Source organism: Mustela nigripes, chromosome 3 (assembly GCF_022355385.1).
Source record: "Mustela nigripes isolate SB6536 chromosome 3, MUSNIG.SB6536, whole genome shotgun sequence".
Taxonomy (NCBI): domain Eukaryota; kingdom Metazoa; phylum Chordata; class Mammalia; order Carnivora; family Mustelidae; genus Mustela; species Mustela nigripes.
In genome coordinates this window covers 17,284,170-17,301,235 of record NC_081559.1, presented here as the reverse complement: position 1 = coordinate 17,301,235, position 17,066 = coordinate 17,284,170, and the positions used below count along the sequence as shown (strand labels likewise).

At 41.3% G+C, this 17,066-nt stretch overlaps 1 protein-coding gene across 3 annotated transcripts in view; it reads left to right on the top strand.

Annotated features, from left to right (window-relative positions):
- Window positions 1-8,618: 8,618 nt before the first annotated feature.
- Window positions 8,619-17,066, top strand: part of CMKLR2 (chemerin chemokine-like receptor 2) — a 50,252-nt gene continuing 41,804 nt past the window's right edge. The window contains exons 1-3 of one of the 3 annotated variants that reach the window (XM_059392646.1): window positions 8,619-8,842; window positions 11,589-11,688; window positions 12,768-12,844. The gene's annotated coding sequence lies outside the window, so the exon portion shown is untranslated. The remainder of the gene's footprint in view (window positions 8,843-11,588; window positions 11,689-12,767; window positions 12,845-17,066) is intronic. The other 2 variants (XM_059392644.1, XM_059392648.1) reach the window with 2 other exon arrangements.

Sequence of the window (17,066 nt, the reverse complement as noted above, 5' to 3'; positions counted from 1 at the left end):
ACTTGTAGATCTCTGTCTGTCAAATAAATAAATAAAATCTTTTTTAAAAATAAATAAATAAATAAATAAATAAATAAATAAAATGGTATATACGTTCCCAAGCCTAACTGCTTCCTTTTTTTTTTTTTTTTTTAAGATTTTATTTACTTATTTTAGAGAGAGATAGAGAGAGCACAGAGAGAAACCCAAGCAGACTCCACACTGAGTGTGGCGCCCAATGCAGGGCTTGATCCCAGAACCCAGAGATCATGACTTGAAATCAAGAGTCAGACACTTAAGCAGCTGAGTCACTAGGGCACTCTCGCTTCTTTTTGTATCTGTCTAACAACTGGGCCATACACCCCCTGGTTGCAGGCTGACATAATAATATTTTATGCACATAATTATCCAGTGACCAGGCTCAGGACAGGCTACCCCTCAATATGGCACCTTGACCTGTGACTATTTTAATCTTGAAGGGTTTTGAGAAAGAACGTGTGCAGGAACAGCCTTCTGACCTTCTCCTAAAGCCGTCCTAAAACCCTCGTGTGCGCGGTGGCCTCCCTATCCACCTGAGGAAAGGAGTGTCCGTCCATCCACAGCACGATGCCGGGAAGAATCTGAACAAACAGGCCTGGCTGGTCCGCCAGTTTATACACTTAGTTCAGAACCTTCTTTGTCCTACCGTATTTTTTCACAACTTTTCATTCTTCACCAACCCTGGCATAAAACACTCTTCAGGTCTTCATTTCCTTATGAAGACCTCCATGGTCATGTAAAATTTATATTAAATAAATTTGTATGCTTTTCTCTTGATAATCTGTGTTTTGTTACAAGGGCCCCACTTAAAAGGATAGGAGAAAAACACACTTTTCCTCTCCTACAGCAGCAGTTAATGATTGAATTTTAATGAAACATATCTGTCTACAGAAGGTACAATTAATGCCGTAATGCTTTTACTTTTTGAATCAGTCTCTCAAAAATTGTTTTCAAACAATTTTTCTAACATTTTATTTATGCTTTGAGGATTTTATTTTTTAAGTAATGCTATAGTCAATGTGGGGCCCAAACTCACAGCCCCACTGTCAAGGGTCACATGCTCCATGCCAGGCAGACATCCCTTAAAACAATTTTTTTTTCCTTAAAACAATTTAAAAAAAATGATTTTCAAGAGGCGCCTGGGTGGCTCAGTAGGTTAAGCTTCTGCCTTCGGCTCAGGTCATGGTCTCAGGGTCCAGGGATCGAGCCCCACATCGGACTCTCTGCTCAGCGGGGAGCCTGCTTCCCTCCCTCTCTCTGCCTGCCTCCCTGCCTATTTGTGATCTCTCTCTCTCTGTCAAAAAAATGAAGTCTTTAAAAAAATGATTTTCAAAGGGTGCCTGGGTGGTTCAGTCAGTTAAACATCTTCCTACAGGGTGCCTGGGTGGCTCAGCGGGTTAAAGCCTCTGCCTTCGGCTCAGGTCATGTCCTGAGATCGAGCGCCACATCAGGCTCTCTGCTCAGCAGGGAGCCTGCTTACTGCCCCCCAAACCCCCCCCCACCTACTTGTGATCTCTGTCAAATAAATAAATAAAATTAAAAACAAAAACAACAACAAAAAAAACAACATCTTCCTACAGCCCAGGTCATGATCTTGGGGTCTTGGGATCAAGCCCTGTATCAGGTTCCTTGTTTAGCAGGGAGTCTGCTTCTCCCTCTGCACCCCACCCCATGTGTTCCCTTTCTCTCTCAAATAAGTAAATAAAATCTTTCTTAAAATGATTTTCTAAAAAAAAAATGATTTTCTATTTTAAAAATACTATCCAAGTTCAGTAAAAAAAAGTTTGTGGACTAAAATTTACATTTGCCAAATAAAAAATAGCACACCTTGCAGCTCTCCTTTTATCTTACTGTTTCACATTTTTTAAAAAAAGATATTATTTATTGGGGCACGTGGGTGGCTCAGTGGGTTAAAGCCTCTGCCCTCAGCTCAGGTCATGGTCTCAGGGTTCTGGGATCGAGCCCGCATCAGGCTCTCTGCTCAGCCGGGAGCCTGCTTCCTCCTCTCTCTCTGCCTGCTTCTCAGCCTACTTGTGATCTCTGTCTGTCAAATACATAAATAAAAAAAATTTTTTTTAAGATTTTATTTATTTATTTGAGAGACAGACAGTGAGAGAGAGCATGAGAGGGGAGAAAGTCAGAGGGAGAAGCAGACTCTCCAAGGAGCAGGGAGCCTGATGGGAGACTCGATCCCAGGACTCCGGGATCAAGACCTGAGCTGAAGGCAGTCGCTTAACCCACTGAGCCACTGAGCCCTGTTTCACATTTTAAATAGAAGGACAAACTTCGAGTGGTACAGTGAGATGAAGAAACCGAAATGATTTAAGTTCCATTTCTTCATTTTTACCATGTGTTTTCACTGTGTGTTTCAAATCCATAGTTGAAATACAAGCATTTGTAATATTATAGGGGGGAACATGAACCACCAATGATTTGGAAACATTACCAACGTAATCTCCAAAGAAAGCAGCAGAGGGTACACGTGGAAGGGTGTGTGTCTCCAAGAGGGAATTTTTTATATTAACTTCCATGTAAACTATATTTTCTATTAAAAAACAAGGAACAAAAATTAAAATAAGAATAAGTAAGAATAAGTTTCATGTGAAACACCTTGTGAAATAAAAAATATATATAAATATATAAACACAAAATTAGGGCGCCTGGGTGCCTCAGTGGGTTAAAGCCTCTGCCTTCAGCTCAGGTCATGATCCCAGGGTCCTTGGTTCTAGCCCTGCATCGGGCTCTGTGTTCAGCCGGGAGCCTGCTTCCCCCTCTCCTCCATGCCTACTTGTGATCTGTGTCAAAAAACACGAAAAAAAAAAACCCACAAAAAAACCCACTACACTTAATGTATATACAAAATTAAAACTCCTAGTTTTCAAAGCAACTGCTTAGACCTCAAGCCCATAAAAGATTTTTTGAGGGGAGGAGTATTTCATCACTGACCTTGTTTAGAATTGCTGGCACATGGTGATCATACAAAAAACCAGAACTTTAATTGATTTTATTATTGTTTTTAAATTTCTTATAGACCGGGCTCTCCTTTATTGCCCGCACCTGGGCAGACGGCGCCCCAGTGTACCCCCTTCCGCATACCGCCGTTGCACAGCTAAGCTAGCTCAAGTTGGTTTCGTTCATTTCATTATATTTTACAATGCATTCAGGTTTTACTAGGGAAATGCAGAGGATTCATGTTTTTATTACACACACACACACTCACGTTCCTCCTGTAATAAACATGACTGCCTGACGACTTCTCTCTGTGTGTACTCCATTTTCCTAAACTGAAGAAATTCAGCAGGAAAATAATTAGAAAGGAACACAAGGGTTGAAAGAGCAAATTCCTGGAGGGTCAGATGGGCTATTGTCTAAGAGTCAGGAGTGCAGAGGAAAAGGATGGAACCGGCAGCACTGCTCGGCCCCAAGTGCGCGGCGCGGGCGGTTCTGGACGCGGGCGGTTCTGGACGCGGGCGGACCTGCAACTGCATCCTTCCGGGACGCAGGCTCATTGTTACCAGTTCGGGCCTTTTTTTTTTTTTTTTTCATGAGATGATAATCAGGATGGCTGTGTGAGATCTCCTGATTTTTAAATGATGGAAATTAATTCAAACTCTAGGAAACACTGTGCAGCGCAAACAAAACACGTCTCCAGCTGCAGTACGCCCCTAGGCTACCAATTTCCTAATGAAAAATGCAAATAGTGATTGAACCAGTTACAGAAGTCGAGAAAATATGCTTTATTCTCTGATCCTTTTCCTTTCCCAAAATGTGACATTTTAGAAAAATACAGATGCACTTACATCATACCCATAATCAGCAGTTTAACGAGCAAAGTAGCGTCATTAGAGTAGATAGCAGGGCGGGGCTTGAATTCCCAGAGCAGTCCTTGCTCTTGAATGAGGACCAAGGATGGTGTCACCCAGATGCCTGTTGACTAAGTGATATACAGCAGATTTATTTAACCACTGGCAAACCACATTTCTTTTTCCAGGGCAGTAAGTTAAAAGGTTATTTACTTCCCTTGGTTACAAAAAGAGGAAATACTTATTCCAACTGCTGCGAGCAGTTCTGCCCCAGAAATTATTAACCGTGAGGATGATGGAGAGAACAGAGCCCTGCTAGGCCCCCTTCCTCCCTGCGGCTGCGGGCACAGGAACCTTTGGAGAGGTGTTTGCTCTGCCCTCCAAAAGCTTTCAGGCTCCAAGCCTCTGAGATTTGTAGTTAAGAAAACCGGTCTAAATCCTTCTGATGAGCTCTCATTTGATGTGGCATTTGCCATATTAAAAGAGAAGGTTCGTTCAAATTAGAGATAACAATAGAAGCTGGTCCCCACATTTCCGCAGGTAATTAGAGCTTTGTGTATTTTAATTAAAAAGATGTATAGCTAAATCCTCTAACAGACTTCCTGAGCATCCTCAAGTCTCCATTCCTTGCAGGGGCCATACAGAATTAAAAGCAAGAATTTGGAGATGGGCTTTGTCCTCAACGGCCTTTCAGAAGTTCTGCATTAAGTGGCGGGCAAGCCGCCCTGTCCGGGCTGGTTAGCCGGCCCCTCATGCGACCTCCCAGAGCCTGGTCTGCGCCCCGGAGTCCGTTTCAGTGTCTAGGAAAAGCTTTGCATGGTTCCAGCCGCACTGTTCAACCCAATAAAGGCCCCAAAGTTTAATCTCTGACCCTGAAGAGACGGGCCTCGGAAGGGCCTTCACACAAAGCGAGCCTCTTCTCCCGGTATGACAAGAGCCGGGGGGAAAAAATGAAAAGAAGTGAAGTTTTCCCATTGTTCACACACCGGCTTCTTGAATAAGAAAATGTCTGCTTGTACCTTATCTCTTTTCCAGCATGGAGGCTGCATTCTTCTTTTTCTTTTTCTTTTAACTAAACAAGTGACAATAAAAAGATTAGAAAGGATGATCATTAACAAAAATCCATGTGACTGGACTGTATTTTCCAAAATATCTATTTCTAAAAGTTCTACCATCAGGAGTATTCAAGTGTTTGAAGCAAATAGGCTATTTTCAGAAGAAACGAGAAAGAAGAATAATGGTCTTAATCATATAAAAAGAGGGGAGGCCAAACTGCTGATCCCATTTTTTTTTTTTTTTTCCTGGTGGGTTTGGGGTGGGAACAGGGGATGACTATCTTAAAACTGTTGGATCCATTCTAACTATTAGAGCTTCACTCGATTAATACAAAGCTTTTTTTTTATTTTTTAAAAATTTTAAAAAGATTTTATTTATTTATTTGAGAGTGAGTGAGAGCGAGCACGAGCTGCGAGTGGGGAGGGGCACTGGGAGAGGGAGACGCAGACTGTCCTCCACACAGGGGGCTCAGAGCAACATAACCTGAGCCACCAGGAGCTCCAAATGTTTTCCTTTAAAATATAGTCTCTTCCAAAGAATAACTCTCTAACAGGGAATCCAAGCATCCGTGAAGAAAAGCTCCTTTTATTTTATTTTTTAAGATTTTATTTATTTGATAGAGAGAGAGAGAGAGCACGTACATGAGTGGGAAGGAGGGGCCAGGGGAGAAGCAGATTCCCCTCTAAGCAGGGAGCCAGACACCCCACCCAGGCACCCGAAAAGCTACTTTTAGAGAGAGACATACTGTTACCCAAAACAATAGGATAGAAGCACTGGATACCTTCTCCTCTGGGCTCAGTTCGCCCTACAAACCTGTTTACACATAGGACCCCTTGAAATCCTGACCCCAACAGGCCTCAGAGAATTTCAATGATTTAGAGACTGGTGGAACTATCCTGAAATCCTAGAATCTGGCTGAAGGTATTCCTGCCCCTTCCTCCCATTCACTCAATTCTGAAAACATCTCTTCTCATAAAGAGACAGATAGTCTAATGCTTATGTCTCTCTCTCTCTTTTTTTTTTTAATTCAGTAGGCTCCACGCCCAACGTGGGCTTGAACTCACGACCCTGACATCAAGAGTCACATGCTCTATTGACAGAACCAGCCAACTGCCCCCCACCACCCACCCACCCCGGGTCAAGTCTCTGTTTGGAGTCAGAATGCCCAGTACTGAACAACTATGCAACTTACAGGAGAGGTTCTCTTGACCTGTCTCCAGTGAACTAAGTCACCCGCTAACCAACACACCCAGTGTCTTGGCTGATGTCCACTGCACTATTGTACGCCCGGGATGCCAACTAAGTTATCTCTACGACCTCTGAGCTTTGCAGCTGCAACTAATTTTGAATGATGGATCAACTGTAAGGCATACCTTACAGTGTTCAAGGGGAGGCCTTCAAATGCACAGCAAGCTATAGGGTTCATTAGCTGAGAGATTTTGATCTATTGTTCCTGAGTTTGGGGGACCAGTGTCAAAGATAAGTAAGGAAATGTTTCAATTCTGTTATTTGGGGTGCTAACCAAAACCTTAAAATAAAAATGGTTACACTGGGACACCTGGCTGGCTCAGTCAGTGCAGTGTGCAACTCCTGATCTCGGTTGTGAGCTGGAGCCCCACGATGGGTAGAGATTATTTTAAATAAAATCTTTTGGTTTTTTTTTTTTTTAAGATTTTATTTATTGATTTGAGTGAGACAGAGAGCATGGGAGAGAGACAGCGAGTGAGCACAAGAAGGGGGAGCAGCAGTGGGAGAGGGAGAAGCGGGCTCCCCACCCAGCAGGGAGCCCCATGCAAGGCTCGTGACCCCAGTGGGCGGCAGATATCTACCTGACTGAGCCACCCAGGTGCCCCCACAATAAAATCTCTTAAAAAAATGCTCCCCTTCCCTCGGTTTCCGTGCGTACACTACACTCGGTACGCAGGAAATGCTGGCTGTCCTTCCTCTCTCTCGTTCTCTCTCTCTCCCTTGCTACTCAGTGCGACCCCCCCTACCACTGAAAAATAAGTCAGAGCTAGGTAAGTGACCCAAACTTCCTGAAAATCTCCTCAAAATGCCTTTTGTGGATGAAATCGTTCTCTGGTGTGATTACAGACAATTACATGTGATTATTAACAAATCCCAATACAGCTGCTACAGAGGAGTAGGAACTGGTGACCAGACAGGAGTCTCCCACAGAGCGCCCTACTACCGTCTCTGTTCAAGGACCATCTCTGTGCTCAGATAATACTGAGAAGAACTATGAAAAGATTGTTAATTGTGGTTTATTTTCTGTGGAATCAGGGAATGGAGGTGAATGCAGAAGAGTGTACGTCCTTATGGGCTGAGGGATATTGTATTTTGAAAAGGTGTGGGCACCCGACCCCCCCAGAGCTCCTCTTCTTTGCTCCCCGCCCCCAGCCCACTCCGCCCCCACGCAATGATTTAGATTTTCTAGATTTGGTTATGTAGGGGAGGAAAAATAATTTTCCCTCTACCTTTCACTGTTCTTGGCTAAGACCCCCTCCTGTTAAACAACAACAACAAAAGATGAACAGGAGGAGGAAAAAAAAACCTATTTTAATTACATACATAAGGGAGCCCCAGTAGAATAGGAGACTGAAAAGCCCGGAAGATGGAGGCTTACGTACCATCCAGACCTAAGGAACGGGCTAGGGGCCTGGGGCTGGAAGCAGGAGAAGGCCATTTACCGGAAACCAGTTCTCGGGAAGGTGAGAAGAGACAATGTTTGGTAAACAAAGGTTGCCTTGCCGAGCAGATCAGTCTCTCAGGTGAAAAAGTCATCCCTGGTAATAGCTCTCTTTCTGGTAACAGGCCCCCTTTCTAATGTTAATTTCCCTTATAAATATAGATTTCCCTCACAAAAGGGCAACTTGCATTCTGTTTTCGGAGCTTGTTCCGTGTCCGCCGTTTCTTAAAAATAATCAGCTCAAAATAATCGTTATGCCGAAGAGGTGTATTTTGGGCTGGCATATTCGACTTACCCTGCAGTCAAATACGAAATTGTGTGTTTCTCTGCCAGCTCACCTAACGATGTTCAATTAGCCGGCCTAACCATGTTTTATGACCTAATAATGTTCAATTTCCAATATCACATGATAGAGCTGATGTTCGTACAAAAATCAAGTTAGCTCTGCAGCGAGAAGCTAACCACATCAAGGCTTGCTTACCTTCAGCCTCCATGTTTCTCATCCTGTGAATTTCTGAATTCTGAGCCCTGTTTCAGATACACAGATGTGCTCACATCTGCCAGAACCCCAGGAGGAGATGAGGGATTAAAAAAAGAAAAAAAAAAATCAATCCTTTAATTGCCTCGGATCCCAGAGAGTTCTCTCTCAACCTACCTAGGCAAAGAAATGAAAACTAAAAGACATAATTAACGTGTGATTACAATTCTTCACTCTCAGAAACACCCCGAAACCCAGTGAGTGAAATCTTTCTCCTAATGAGCACTACAGAATTTGCTGTGCCATTGAAGAGCTGTCCTTTGACATTCTAAGGTTCTTTTCATTCCCTCGTTGGAAAGACATTTAACTTGACTTTTCATAAGCAAAAAGCCCACCAAACAAAGGACGGATTGGTGCCCCCCCCCCATCACTTTTCAGACTGCGGCACCGCAGCCAATAGCAATGGTTTCCATTCAAAAAACAAACCTCGGTTATACACACAAACACGCTGAGCAAAAGAATTAATTTGTGCAGGATGTTCATTGCTTACTTTTCCCCTGGAATACATGATGAATTTTTATGGAGGATGGTGGAGGAGGGGGAGAACCACATTCAAATGAAACCGAACATCCCTTGCCTTCTACGGTGTCATTTCAAAAGCCAGATAAAAGCCAAATGAGGAGGCTGGGAAAGAGTGTCCAACGGAGCGGTTCTGAAAACCACCCTCCATTTCATTCTGGAGCCGGGAGGTCACACCCAGGCATCAGAATAGCTTCTCTCCTCAAAGTAAATTAACTGGTAAGTGCTTTTCTTGTTTGTTTTTCTCCAACTGACACATTTGCAGCTGACCTGATGAGGATTTTCTGCAGATGATTTATTTACAAAACAGTATTTTGACAAACTACCAGCTAGCAAACGAGGGAAAGGACTCCTGATAGTTTCGGAAAAGCTTCTGTGTGCAGATTCCTATTTTTGGTCCTGTCAGAGTGTTTAGGGAAGGTCGCAACCGGGCTTGCTACAGCTGCCGATTAAAACCTCCAACGCGGAAAGAGAGAACACGAGGATGTGGCGGGGGGGGGGGGGGGGGGGGGGCACGAAGAACTTTCAGTAATTCCCTCGGCTTTTACCTAGGAAATTACAGCTCATAAATGTGGATTTTAAGTAGTTGTGACTCAGAAATAATCAAACATCATTTGTGGAAAGGCCACTTAGAGAAAACTAGTAGGAGGAAATGGTGCTCTCAAATGAAAATTGATTTTGCCCTCCTTAGATGACAAGGTAGGGGCAAAGTTCTAAAGGGAGCTGTAATGTGGTTTGGTTGGTTTTTTCCCCTCTTTTAAAGATGAATGGCTTGTGGTTTGTCAAAGCAAACAGGTCTTTGTTGCTGCTGCATTTTTGAAATCTCATAATCAATTGCCTGTGAGAATAATTGGTACCTGGGTTCCCCTAATGAAGGACAAATGGCTAAATGCAGGGAAATCGCCGGGAGAAAAGGTTCCTTGAACTTGATTGTTCTTTTGGGAGGCAGATAACTGAGCACCAATTGCTTTCTGTCTAATAGCTGATCCTTACCTCCAAGTGAAAGCTAATGAAAACCAAATGAAAAGTTGATAACTTTCACCAGCAATTAATTATTCTTTCACATTGGCCGTTTTCACTGAAACTCTTTTTAGTCCAAGCTTCCACAGACTTGTTGCTCAAAGAATCCACCACTATTTTTTGGTTTGTTTTGTAGGGGGAAGAAAAAAAAAAAAAAACAAAGATGCCAAGGGATCTTTCTCTGGGTGTCTATCTAGTTAAAGTAATTCCTGTAACTGAATAAATTCTCCTCATGTTTGTACGTCTTTCGAACACTAAATGCTAAATGCCGTCTATGTCTTTTTCATGGTCTTTATGATTCTATGGAGACGTTAGGCATTTAATTTATAACATATTTTCTGTTACTTTACTGCTAATTGTCATCTGTCAGAAATGGATATTTAAGTCAACGTTCCCTTTTCGAAGGCCGCAGCAGTCGGAGATAACCCATGGAAGTAATTTCAAAAGGAGAAAAGCTTTATGCTTAAAAATTTTTTTTCTAAATTATTTATAATTTAGCATATATCCAATGGTAAGAGGCCAGTTAAGGAACCTTAACTTAGCATCCCATTGAAATATTTTGCAGGCATCAGGAAATCATAATTTGGAGGATTATGTTATATCATGAATGGGTGCTTATAATATTAACAATAATTATTACTAGTGAAAAGTAAACACAGTTGAGGGGCGCCTGGGTGGCTCAGTGGGTTAAAGCCTCTGTCTTCGGCTCAGGTCATGATCCCAGGTTCCTGGGATTGAGCCCCACATCGGGCCCTCCGCTCAGCGGGGGGCCTGTTTCCCTTCCTCTCTCTCTGCCTACTTGTGATCTCTGTTTGTCAAACAAAAAAATAAATTAAAAATCTTAAAAAAAAATGTAAACACAGTAGAAAAAAAACTGAAGAAAATATGACAATTGAAACAGTTGTTTTGTGACTTTATGTTGCTGAGCTGATGGTATGTTGAGAGAGAAAACTTTTCCTCTATCCTCTTAGGTTCAGTTCTGAAGCTCTGCAAATTAAGCTCATTAGAGACACATTAGTAAGAAAAAAGACCAAATATTTAATCACATATTTGTCTTAACATTCATAGGGGAGTTCAGAGAAAAATGTGACTCAAAGAGGTGGTTAGAATTTGGGGTTTACATACCATCTTGATAAAGGAGGGGAAGAAAGGAGACTTAAGGGAAAACAAATGACTTTTTAGAAGATAAATGGGCCCTTAAAAGAATAGATGTGACTGTTGTCTCTTTAGGTGTGGTGTGAAGACTTCTTATCTCTGGTTAGGAGTCAGCCTTCCCTGATTGCTTTCTAGGAAGGGCTTTATGACAATTGAGTTATTTGGGACTTCTCAAAATAATTTTTGTGCCACAGTGGTGTGTGCTGGACCCTTTATGTGATACATCTCTTCTTTTTTTCCTAAACTTTCTCTAATAGTCTATTAATTTTATCATTTAAAAACTCTACCATATTGAAAATTCCTATTTTTTTCTTCAGTCCTTAAGTTTCACAAAAACCACAAAAGTTAAATCTTTTGATCTCATGGGGGCTCTTCAGTTCTAATTCACCTGGTTTCTTTGATGATATTAACTTTAGTAAATGTTTCTGCCTCATAAAACTTCTAATGAAAGTAGTGAAAGCCAAGAGTACAATAAAAACTGATAGTATAAATCTTAATAGCTAGAAAAAACATAACTAGTTAATTGAAGATTACTAACAGCATTCTCTTAAACTGGACAATGTTCAAATCTATGATTGCATAGTATCTTTACGATTACTAGTTTGATTTTGCCTGTCACTACAGGATTGTAATACCAACTCCGATTTTAGCTTTTTTTCATTGCTTGAGGCAGAAAAAACTCTCTGGACCTTAGTTTCCCTTTCTCCAAAATAAATCTGAGGAGGTAGGCTTTCTTCCTGCACCACAATCCACCTCCTCCCACCTCCTTTTTTTTTTTTTTTTTTTAAAGTAAGCTCCATGCCCAATGTGGGACTTGAACTCTTGTGACTGTGAGATTGAGACCTGAGCTGAGATCAAGAGTCTGATGTTTAACCAACTAAGCCACCCAGGTACCCCGCCTGCTTCTCTTCTTAAATCTCTGGTTAAGTCGTTTCTCAATGTGACATATATAATGGGTATCTAGCACAAATAGTAGGTACCAAAAAAATTTAGTTGAGACAACTCTTTCATTCAGAGTGTTTTTTCATATTCTTCAATTATTATAGTATGTTTTGATTATTCCATTGATACTCAAATACAATGGAAAACACTCTTCATTGTTAAAGACGATAGTGTCAGTTGGAACAAAGTATACATGATTTAGGCACAAACGTTTTATTAGAAATTATGCAGTTATCCCTTCAACCAAACTAATATATTGGTCAGATGATTAATTAGAGGGTGGAGGCACATGTTAAATAGGGTTTGGCTTTGACTGTGGGAGGGTTTCTCTGCACGCAGGGAACTGACCCCGGGGAGAGCCAACCTTCTGATCTTGGCCTCACTGGCCCTTGTTCATTGTTAAAACAACAATCAACTAGCCCATGCGAACTCGAGAGTATGCAATATTACATACACAGCTCTTGGCAGGACCCACACAAATAAAGATTTGGTTTGTGATAAAGGAATTCACCAAATCAAATAAATAAAATGTGTTAGCACTTAACAACCGGTCTAAATATTCTTTTGTTGTATCTTACTCCATGTCACCTCCATGTGGAAGATGGCGGGGGTGGGGGCAGGCGCCTGGCTGACTCAGCTGGGAGAATATGCAACTTCTTTTTTTAATCTTTAAAAAATATTTTTATTTATTTATTTATTTATTTATTTATTTGAGACAGAGAGTGCACACATAAGGGGGATGGGGCAGAAGGGCAGTGGGTGGGGAGTACAAGCAGACTCCTTACTGAGTACTGAGCATGTGGCAGGGCTCCATCTCATGACCCCAAGATCTTGATTTCAGGGTTGTAAGTTTGAGTCCCACGTAGTAGAGATTACTTTTAAAAAAATTAAAATCTTAAAAAAAGAAGATGGAGGCTGGAAATTTTGGTTGTTTATTTGGAAGTCTACTATTTTTCATTTCGTGGGGGAGAGAAGGGTACTTGTTTATCATTAACTAAGAAAAGTTCCCTGTACATGTCTTATTCAGTCAAACAGATCCCGACAGAACCCTCAGGTCTGGTGGTAGAAGACACAAGAATTTTAAAGGAATATTCCCTGCCCTCGGTAAGCTTAAAGTTGTGCAGCTTGGGGGACAGAATGAAATTATTAAACTAAAAAAACTTTGTTTATTTTTTTAGGATTTTCTATGTTTACTGGGGCTCAAACTCAGGACCCTGAGATCAAGAGTCACTTGCTCTGTTGACTGAGCCAGCCCTAAACTAAAAAGGTTTAGAAGTGGGGCGCCTGGCTGGCTCAGTTGCTAAGCCCTGCCTTGGGCTCAGGTCATGATCTCAGGTCCCTGGGCTCAAGCCCCACATGGGGCTCCTGGTTCAGTGGGAGTCTGCTTTTCCCTCTCACTTTGCCCCTCCCTGCTGCTTGTGATTTCATGCTCGCTCACTCGCTCTCTCATATAAAATCTTTAAAAAAAAAAAAAGGTTTAGAGGTATGGAGTGCCTCCAGAAGGTGGAGTTCATGAAAGGGAGAAAGGGACATGAACAGGAACATGCAAGTTAACAGTTCACAGAGGAAGTGAGATAGTGAGAGAGGTGGGTATCGTGTCCCATCATGAGCCGAATTGAGATGACTAGATTTGGCCTTGATGGAGGAACTGATGGGTATACCCACCAGAAGTCCTCCCCAGCCTGAGGAGCTTGCAGAAGAACTTTCTAGGAGGGAGAGCACAGACCTTTGACTCTCAAGAGGAGAAGGGGTATGAGAGCAGCAGCAAGTGAAAAACAAAGAGCTGTTTCCACTAAAATGTCAGGACACAGCAGCCCTATTTGGAATCCCCTCTAAGAAAAAAATACCCATGAAAGAGAATTCCTGTCCCACTACCATCACTTCATGGCAAAGCTCCACCCAGCTTTGGCAGGGCAAGGGGCCCTGGGCTCTGGCCCCACACCCGAGGGAGTTTCGGTGCCCTGGAAGTGCAAACTTGGAATTAACAAGTGTAATTCACCTCCGGGAGGCCCCGGAAATACTCTTTGGTGAACTCTCCTCGCGTGTGATGTATTTAGTGGGCAAACACAGTAGGTTCCACATCAGTCAATGGAGACACCCCAGTGAATCCTGAATTAAAGCTTAAAACCATCCCGTTTGTGTCCACTGTCCACTCAGGAAGTTTCCAGGTTACAGTGGGAATATATTTAGGTAACACTTGATGTTTTTCACTATCTTCAGCAACACTGCTGACTACTGTCCTTGGGAATCCGCATCTAACTCAATTCTGCATTGAAGGTTCTCCCTTAAGTCCTGGAAACCTGTATTACCAGTGTGGCCCAGGTGTGTGAAATATTTCGGAATTCAACCATTCTGGTAAAATAGCTGGGCTCAAAGTCAGGCTATCCCAACTGGGACCAGGAGATTCCCAAGTGGAAATTTTGTTTTTGAGTGTACTTTTTTTTTTTTTTTTTTACCTTTTATTTATTTTAAGATTTTATTTTTTTTAAGTCCTCTCTACAGCCAACATGGGGCTCAAACTCACACTCCTAAGGTCAAGAGTCGCTCGCTCTACCAGCTGAGCCAGCGAGGAGCCCCTTGAGTGTACTTTTTAAAACTGAAGGTGGAAGAGCGTAGGAAAAGGATTCAGGCCCATCAGTGTTTAGGCGGCCATTTTAGAACACCAAACACAGAGGCCTTGTTGGTATTACTGTCGAAAGGCACACTTATGATTACAAAGTTCCAAGTGAGGTGAAACCAAGAAAGTAATTCATTTCATAAAGTTTCACACATAAAGAATTCAGTGAGGAGAGGTCATAGTGTTCCCTCAGGAATCATGAGGAAGCAAACAGATTTCGATTGTGCTTAAAATGGCTCCCAAGGTTACTCTCTGAAGCCCTAATTTTGCATTTTCTTTTATGCAAAAAAAAATTATTAAAGAACTGTCTATGGTCAACCAGTCAGTCATCTAGTATAACTGAATCAGTTGGGTTTACTCTGCCATTTCCAATGTTTTACATAATTGCATGCAAAAGACCTCATTATTCAACAAAAAGTGATCATTACAAACACATGTAATGTAATCATTACAAAAGTGTTTAAGGAACACTAGGGGGTGTATCAGGGCTTGGGATAAAGGCCGAGTTGCTACTAAAAAAGGGAAGACTTCATGGAGAAGGATTTTTGAAAGGAAGTATGCAAACTGGCAGCTTAGAAAAAATGTCAAGTCAAGTCTAATAAATATGTTTGGGGTTGAATTTTCGTTAGGACTACATGGTCTTCAAGGGCGTGCAAAACAATTTGTATATAAAGTTGTATCACTGGAGTTAGAACAAGGTGATTACAGAGATGTCTTCCTTAATTTTTCATAAAAGTTTCTTTTTGAAGGTTTATAAGGACAAACTTCATTTGAGTAGGAAAAAAATATGGCAATGGAGTATTCTGCTTCATTATATAGAGTTGACATAGTTTTTTAAATTATATTATACTCTATAAAATCCTATATTATTTTACTTGACCATTTTTTTAAAAGATTTTATTTATTTATTTGATAGACAGAGATTACAAGTAGTTAGAGAGGCAGGCAGAGAGAGAGAGAGGGGAGGAAGCAGACTCCCTGCTGAGCAGAGAGCCTGATTCGGGGTTCGATCCCAGGATGCTGGGATCATGACCTGAGCCTAAGGCAGAGGCTTTTAACCCACTGAGCCACCCAGGCGCCCCCACTTGACCATTTTTGACCTAACAAAATGGCAGTTTCTTATGCTTTAACAGAAAATCTTGTTTTTTAAATTTTTTTTCAGAAAATATTGTTTACTAATTTAATAAGAACAGTACAATATTTGTATACACATATAATCGTTTTATTATATAAATATTTGTTTGATTTCTGTATTTTTTTAATATACACGATATAGTCAACTATATTTAACATGAAAACCATTGTAAACATACTATAGTTTTGGTGACTGAAAAAGCACTTTCTCCTTCGTTCACTAAACTTTTATCAAGCATCTGTTATGATTTTTGCACTCTGCTCTGTGCTTGACACATAGGATGAGTAAAGCACGGTCCTTGTCCTTGAGGCTTTCCGAGTTTAGTAGGGGAGATAAACACATCCACAGATCATTACTACAGAGGTTGTGTGCAAGGGTTAAGAAGGAAGTCTCTGAAGTCAGACCCAGAGGTCTTGTCTGAGATTCAGCACTATTGCTAAATACCCAACCTCGCTTTGCCTCATGGAAATAACAGTAGTACGTCACAGTGTTGTTGTGAGAATTAAACGTGAAAATGCATGTAAAATGGCTTAGTATTGTGTTATACTTAACAAGTATGTGGGAAATGTTAGGTATTGCCATAATGTGTTAAATGCTATTATATAATTAGGTGTGCCTGCGACTTGCTTCCTTTTGCATGTGGTTAAGTGAACTGGTTTTAATTATGAGTAATACATGATTAGACAACCATATGGTTAATAGTGAACTAGGTTGCTCTTGGTAAGATTTTAGAGGAAAATTTCATCACTTCCCCTGGAAGAAAGACCCATTGTCCACCAAAAGGCCTTGTCTAGTTAACTGGCTGAACGGATTTAACACATCAGTAGTAAGGCTTGTTTTCCTAAGTACTCAACCTTCTTTTACCATCTTTAATAAAAAAGAAAAACTGAACACAGGAACTAATGAATTTGATGATAATCAAGAACTTAAATTCTCACCTCAAACTCACCTTTGCCTTTTCAGATAAAAATTAGTTATTTATTAGTTAGTTATTAGTTAGTTATTGTTGAGATGCCATTGAAAGTCACTAAGTCGTCTTCTGGCCAGTAATAAATATTATTCAGCTCTACTATTTGCCGGGCCCTGTGCTAGGCTCTGAAGGTATAAAGGCAAGCAAAAACTACAGCGTGCTGGAGGAGAGATATTTATCAAATAAGTATTCAAATATAAAACTAAAGGTTATAAGTAAAGCGTAGAGAGCAGTGACCCTGACTGAGACTGAGGTGGCAGGCTGGTGAGAAGAGTTCATTGAGGAAAGTAACATCTGGGGGCTCAGTCCGTTAAGCATCCGACTTGATTTTGGCTCAGGTTGTGGTCTTAGAGTTGTGAGATCGAGCCCCACATCAGACTCCGTGCTCAGCTGGGAGTCTGCTCAGGATTCTCTCTTTCCCTTTTCCTCTGCCCCCCTTCTTATGCACACGCTCTCTGTAACATCTGAAAATACCGCTTACCCTTAAGGAGAGCTGGAGATTTTCTCCCAAATTCTAAAACTAAATAAGATATATATATATATATATATATATACATGTTATATATATATATATATATATATACATGTATATATATATATACAT